Raw genomic sequence first — 8,127 nt, 5'->3', positions numbered from 1 at the left:
TTAATCATTTTATTTTAGTATTTACGATGCAGGAGGGCCTCGGTTTAGGGATTAATAGGTAGTTTATTGGTGTTAGTGTACTTTTTAACACTTTAGTTATGAATTTTATGCTACAGATTTGGAACGTAAAACTCATAACTACTGACTTTAGATGGCGGTACGGATCTTGTCAGTATAGGGTGTACCGCTCACTTTTTAGCCTCCCAGGCAAACTCGTAATACCGGCGCTACAGCGTAGATAACTGGTTAGTGGCGACATTTTATAAATAATAAATTTAATAATTATTGCAATTGTGGTTCAATAGAAATAGCTGTTTCTTTGGCGGTGTGGTGCAGTCGAACACCGTCGAGCTCCCACCAAGATACCTCTGAAGGGAGCCATGTGGTGAGGATAGGAGGCGTGCTTGTCACGTACGAGCCTCCGCGAGCAAAGTGTAAACAAAGATTACTCCCAGGGCGTGCTTGACACTGATGTGCCTAGAAAAGCATCAAAGCAGTACTACTCACAGGACCACTCTGGGATTACGCTATGGGGAATACACAATTCCTTGTTATTTAAGCTATACAAGAACCGTTAAGCTACGGATTCCTCTGTCCTATAAGAATATTGCTGAATACAAGGTAACCTTTGATTGTGTTATATAGCAATTTGCAGATTATCCCAATACCCTGCCAAGAGACTCTGTGGTTATGATACAGACTCCTATATCTATCGATGCTCGCTTTTAACTTTTGCTCACTGTGTATTTTGATTTGTGAAGCAGTATGTTTCAATCCGTACCCGCTCCAACTTGTTTGTTTGGCATCATGAACTTTTATTTATTACCAGCAATCTTGTTGCAAGAAGCTTTGACAGTGTGTATTAGGGGTTTATTTTGTGTAGTGGGTCCACTTTTTGCCATTGCAATTTGATTTTTTTTAGTAAATAACCCTGTGCTGAAAATGAGTGTGCTGTTTTTCTTTATTATTTAATGTCTACGATATATATATATATATATATATATATATATATATATACAGTCATCCAGTGAAAGCTCTTTTTATGCCAGAGAAGAAGAAAGTCCCTAGAGTCCCCTAGCTGATCTGCAGCCGTGGCAATCTACCCGGTTGGAAAAGTCTGGGGTGGGGTTGACATATGCCACATAACAGGTGGTGAAGTAGGTTAAGATAAGAAGCGGCAGTTTGATGACCGCTGCTTCTTAAATCTTGGCTACAATTTTAGCCTTTTATATATATACACTAGTCCTAAAGCCCGTTCACACGGGCCATTTTTTACAGTACAGCGGTCCCCACCCTTGCCGCTCTCTCCCCCCCTCTTTTTTGCTCTCTCTCTCCCCCCTCTCTTTTGAGCTTTCTCTCTCCACCCTCTCTTTTGAGCTCTCTCTCTCCCCCTCTCTTTTGTACTCTCTCCCCCCTCTCTTTTGCGCAAGGGGTGGGACCGATGTACTGCAAAAAATGGCCCGTGTGAACGGGCTTTAGGACTAGTATATATATAAAAGGCTAAAATTGTAGCCAATATTTAAGAAGCAGCAGTCATCAAACTGCCGCTTCTTATCTTAACCTATTTCACCACCTGTTATGTGGCATATGTCAACCCCCACCCGGACTTTCTGACCGGGGAGATTGACAGCCCTTGCTCACGCACATATTGCTGCCCGCTAGATGTGAAGCCAGGTGTACAAGGGTGAAGATGTCCGCCCTACTTTGTTTAATCTAGCCCTAAATGGCAGCAGCTTTCCAAGAATGTTACACAAGAGCACTAGATGGCAGCACTATTTCCTGTCATGTAGTGTTCCAGCCATGTATGTGCATGCTACCTATCTAGATATCTCTTTAACAAAGAATAACATGAGTACAAAGCAAATTTTGAGAATAGAAGTAAATTGGAAACTTTGTTGTTGTTTTTTTTTTAATTGTGTGCTGTCTGGACCATGAAATAGACATTTTGGGTTTCATGCACCTTTAAAGTTTGTCGGGACTATACCTTTGTTTTCTAAAAGTCTTTAGTGAGACAACATGCAATGATGGTTACCAATTCCCCAAATGGAGTGTAATTGAACTCATAACATAGTTAATCTCTCAACCATGAATCCAAGTAGGAAACTATATAAATGCAGTCTCCAAATCTATAGTAACCAGACAAAATAATGCAGCCAAGAGTAAAGAAACATAGATGATGCTTACCTGATATTTTCATTTCAATCGAGGGGAGGAGAGACCACGGCTTTATTCATTACTGTTGGGACTTATGAACCTGGCCACCAGGAGGAGGCAAAGGACACCCCCAGCCAAAAGCTTAAATATCTCCCCCACTTCCCTCATCCCCCAGTCATTCTGCCGAGGGAACAAGGAACAGTAGGAGAAATAACAGGGTATAAATAATGCCAGAAGATTAAATAAATTTAGGTCGGGAAATACGGGCGGGAGCCGTGGACTCTCCTCCCCTCGGTGGAAATGAAATTATCAGGTAAGCATAATTTATGTTTTCCATCTAAAGGGAGGAGAATCTACGGCTTCATTCATTACTGTTAGGAACATATACCCAAGCTCTAGAGGACACTGAATGAAACCGGGAGGGTAAAAGGCAGATCCTAATCTGAGGGCACCACAGCCTGCAAAACCTCTCTCCCAAAAACAGCTTCCGAGGAAGCAAAAACATCAAATTTGTAAAACTTTGTAAAAGTGTGTAAGGAGGACCAGGTAGCCGCCTTACAAATCTGCTCCATAGAGGCCTCATTCTTGAAGGACTAAGATGAAGCCACAGCAGATCTAGTTGAATGAGCCGTGATCCTCTGAGGAGGCTTATGTCCAGCTGTCTCATAGGCCAAGTGAATCAAGCTCCTCAACCAAAAGGACAGAGTAGAAGAGGCTTTCTGCCCCTTGCACTTCCCTGAATACACCACAAAAAGAGATGTAGACTGTCTGAAATCCTTCGTAGCCTGAAGATAAAACTTAAGGGCACGAACCACATCCAGATTATGAAGCAACCTCTCCTTAGAAGAAGAAGGGTTAGGACACACAAAAAAGGAACCTTTGACGAAAGACAAAGAATGACTGAGGGATGAGGGAAGTGGGGGAGGTATTTAAGCCTTTGGCTGGGGTGTCTTTGCCTCCTCCTGAAGGCCAGGTTCATAATTCTCAACAGTAATGAATGAAGCCATGGACTCTGTGTACTGTATGTTAAGGGCAAATTTAGTGCCTTTTGGGAACAATCTTTTTTAAAATGGCCCATGTTTACTGGGGTAATCAACAGGTTAGAGCTGAAGCAAGTTTCAAAATTACTTGAAAAACTAGTTTTCGAACGCCTAACCCAATTCCTGTCCTCCAACTCATTGCTCGACCCTCTGCAATCTGGCTTCCATCCCCAACACTCAGCTGAGACTGCCCTCACCAAGGTTACTAACGATCTCCTTTCTGCTAAAAATAAAGGCTGCTACTCTATACTCATCTTACTGGACCTCTCTGCTGCTTTTGACACTGTTGACCATCCTCTTCTCCTACAGACTCTCAGCTCTCTTGGGGTCTGTGACACTGCCCTCTCCTGGATTCACTCTTATCTCTCTAACAGATCCTCCTCCTTCTCTTCTGCTGGTGACTCCTCCTCTCTTTTGCCTCTGTCTGTTGGAGTACCTCAAGGCTCTGTCCTGGGTCCTCTACTCTTCTCTATTTACACTTCTTCACTGGGTAAACTTATCAACAGCTATGGCTTCAGCTATCATCTCTATGCTGATGATACCCAGATCTACCTTTCCAACCCTGCACTCTCTCCTTCTGTCAATTCTCACATCAGCGACTGCTTATCTGGCATTTCCTCCTGGATGGCCTCTCACCACCTAAGTATAAACATGTCCAAGACCGAACTACTTCTAATCCCCCCCCCCTCTAACTCTACTCCAGTTTCTAATTTTTCCATCACTGTTGGCGGCACCATTATCTCCCCATCACTCCAAGTCCGCTGCCTTGGAGTCAAGCTTGACTCAAATCTGTCCTTCATTTTCCACATCCCAATTGCTCTCTACATCCTGCCGCAACCACCTACGCAATGTCTCCAAAATTCTGTCTGTTTCTAAGTGCTGAAACTCCTAAACAGCTAATCCACTCCCTGGTCATTTCCCGACTCGGACTACTGTAACAACTTACTAACTGGCCTCCCTCTCTCCAGTCTCTCTCCCCTCCAATCCATCCTTAATGCATCTGCCAGACTAATCCACCTCTCCTCAACGCTCTGTTTCTGCTGCACCTCTCTGTGAGTCCCTTCACTGGCTCCCCCATTCACAACAGAGTTAATTCAAAATTCTCACCCTGACCTACAAAGCCCTCACCAATGCTGCCCCACTCTACCTGTCCTCACTTATCAACAAATACACTCTGCCCGCCCCCTAAGATCCAACAATGACCTGCTTCTTGCGTCCACTACCTTCACCTCCTCTCATGCTAGACTACAGGACTTCTCACGGGCGGCACCAACCCTCTGGAATGCACTTCCTCGTGCTGTCAGACATGCCTCTAACCTCTCCTCCTTTAAATGTTCCCTAAAGACCTTTCTGTTCAGGGAAGCTTATCACCCGACAGCTGCCCTCTATCTCCTCACTAATATCATTCTCACCTTTGCAGTCCCCACCTCCTGTTTCCCATCCTACCCATCTAGATTGTAAGTTCCCACGGGAATAGGGCCCTCAATTCCCCCTATTTGTGTCTGTAAAATGTTGTCGTATTGTTTCTCCATTGTACTGTTATACTTGTACCCATGGGCAGCGCTGCGGAATCTGTTGGCGCTTTATAAATAAAGAATAATAATAAAATTTGACATCTAAATAATTGACTCAGTGTGATATAGCAGCAAGTTTCTAAAAATAAATTCTAATGCAGTAACTGATGCATTTTATTATTAGTGCAGAAGCACTACTTAAAGCATATCTATACAATTAAACAGAACAATATACAACTCATGTCATACACTATATATATATATATATATATATATATATATATATATATATATAATACATACACAATTATTTAGAAAGGCAGGCAATGGTCACACTGTAAATGTCCAAGCGCAGCATTTGCCTTTTAAAACGATGGTACAAGGACATTATACAGTCTTATGCTCTTAATCAGCAAGCACATGTAAAACTCAGCCACACAAATTATGATTTGCAGTTCATATGAAGAAGGTTGTGATTCAATTCTTAGAAACACTACACAAATCACTTTTCTTTTTGCATCTTTGCACTTTACAACTGCTGATGGAAAGGCTGATACCAGTGTAAAAGCAAAGTTTGGTTGGTAAAGCTGGTTTTCCCTTAATGTGTTTCCAATTACTTGTTATGCCAGCAGCAGAGTATAAAATGTATGAGAAATTGCTTTTTTTTTTTTTTATCTTTCACACCACAACCAATTAAATAAGCAGTGCTTGCAGGGAACTCAAATCTCATTTTATAACTTTCTGCACACACGCTTCCTTATCTTTTCTCTGTCTGTATACCAAAGCCCAATACTTAGAAAAATAAAAAGTTACATTACATTGGGAGTGTAATTTCTACAGCCAATTCTTAAGTATTGAAATGTTCATTATAGGTGGGAATACTAAAGGAAAAAACCAGCTATTAAAAAGGGAGCTATTCTAAAAAAAATTCTATTCACTCTCGCAGGTAAAACAGATACTTGGGAACAAATTAAAAGGGTACAGAATGTTACAGTACACCCTCCCTCCCTTTGATAGTTTGTCCACATGGCTTCAGAATGAATGCAATAAGGCACTTAATCATTTTAAATAAGATTGTAAAAGAAAACTAGTTTACATTAACATATTCCTAACAAAAAAGATTGCACAACTAGAAAAGATACAAGGAAATGACTACAGTATATATGAACAAATGCTAAACTTTTTTTTTTTAAATCAAAAAGAATATCCAGAGTTCATTATTGGCAACGTTCTATTCAGTGCTCTATTAGGCCACTACTAGAGTTCTGAGGGGATTTCATTAAGATTCTGTATAAAAATAAAAAAAAAAGATCATCGCTACAGAAGCGTAACATGTCATTTTCATTCTCAGCAATATTTCCTATACAAAACCTTCATTGTAAAAAATATAGAATTTACAGTCTGAGACAATTACCAGAACAATAAAACAGACTACAAATAAGTATGGTTTGTGTTATTGGCTTACTAATTTCTAAGAGGAAGCAAAGAAAAAGCTAAAACAAAAGCTTTTCTTTTTTTTTTTTTCCAGCAGTGTCAGAAGGGTTGACAAGAACAAAAAGGTACCCCAACATGTTTGCATGGGGTTACACACACTACAAATATAATATTAACATAGTATATATTAAACATATATGTACAAGTATAACGTTAGAATACTGTATAAATTGGAGATTCTACCTAGGATTAGAATAATGCTAACTCTTTTGCGAAACAGAATTTACAATTCAAGTCACTCCATCCTAACATAACAAATACTTCTATCCAATGATTAGTGTTTTGTAATCGGTAAACTCTCCTATCCAAAATCAAAGATCCAGTTAAATTCTTCAAAACTCAACTTCAAACATATAAACAAATGTACCCTATAGTGAATAAAAATGAGATATAAAAAGTTAAAGTACAATCTTTCAGATGGTATTGTCTTCAGGACAGATTGTGAGGATATCTAAACCGGATCACAGGTGAAATAAATCAGCTGATTAGTAAACCTGGTTATTTTACCTGCTCTCAAACAAGGTAATCCTGAAAATCTGGCCTGTTGGAGAGGACTGAGGACAGGTTTGAAAATCCAGTGGTGTAGAGGCAAGACTAACGATGGCAAACTAAATCCTAGCTTACTGAAGGATTCAGGGTTTTTCTACTAGTTTTTTAAATAAACTAATGTGAGTGTTTGATACAGGTTTATATGATGTTTTTTTTTTGTTTTGAGTACTCACAAAAGCCTAGATACAGAATATTCTGATTCTCACTGAAATGTGCAAACTGTCATATTGTGTAGCACGTTGCTCTTGCTTTAGAACAGGCATGATTGTCCACTCTGTAGTTTGATGGGGCTACATTTAGTTTTGTCATTGTGATCTATTTTTGTGCTAAGCATAAGAAATTCTGCACTTGCACACAAAAGTGATCGTGGTTGAACACAGGGTATTATATATTTGTGTGTTTCTACCCCCCCTCTCCTCTCATTAAAGTGATGGTAAATTCATACCAACTGATCAACATATTTTAGAAGCTTTTACCTTAACTAGCACATCGATATGCTTTTATAATATTAAAAACATCTGTTTACTTAAAGGGACAGTCAAGTCAAAATTAAACTTCATGATTCAGATAGAGCAGCAATTTTAAACAACTTTCCAATTTACTTCCATTAACAAAATGTGCACAGTCTTTTTATATTTACACTTTTCGAGTCACCAACTCCTACTGAGCATGTGCAAGAATTCACAGAATATACGTATGTGCATTTGTGATTGGCTGATGGCTGTCACATGATACAGGGGGAGTGGAAATAGACATAACTTTGCAATTTATTTAACAAAAATCTACTACTCCTTTGAAGTTCAGACTAAGTGCTATTGCATTGTCTTCTTATCATGCATTTGTTGATTATGCAAATCTACAGTGTTGACTGGTCCTTTAAGGACACAGGTTTCAGTTTGCTCAATTGTTTTATGACAGAAAAATTTCATCATATGTCCTTAAGAGTTTAATAATTTAAATTTTATTATGGTAACGTTACACTATAATATTCAGCCTCTTTCTAAATTTTTCCAAGGCACTGCTTTGATTGACATTCGTTTAAGCCAATCATCTGTTCACCATGCACCCCATGTTAAAAAGGACCTGCACGCTCCCTTGCTCTGAACTCACTAATTGCGATGCAATGCGCATGCGCAACTCTGTTTACTTACATCAGATGAAATCTGTAATGAAACCGGAGCTGAGGATTCTCATTTTCAAATGCGTAAGTAGCGTAAAAGTTCCACATGCGCATTGCATCACAATTAGTGAGTTCAGAGCACAGGAGCGTGCAGGTCCTTTTTAACATGGGGTGCATGGTGAACAGATGATTGGCTTAATCGAATGTCAATCAAAGCAGTGCCTTGGAAAAATTTAGAAAGAGGCTGAATATTATA

The sequence above is a fragment of the Bombina bombina genome, chromosome 1, assembly GCF_027579735.1.
Source record: "Bombina bombina isolate aBomBom1 chromosome 1, aBomBom1.pri, whole genome shotgun sequence".
In the NCBI taxonomy this organism is placed as follows: domain Eukaryota; kingdom Metazoa; phylum Chordata; class Amphibia; order Anura; family Bombinatoridae; genus Bombina; species Bombina bombina.
This window is presented reverse-complemented; position numbering follows the sequence as displayed.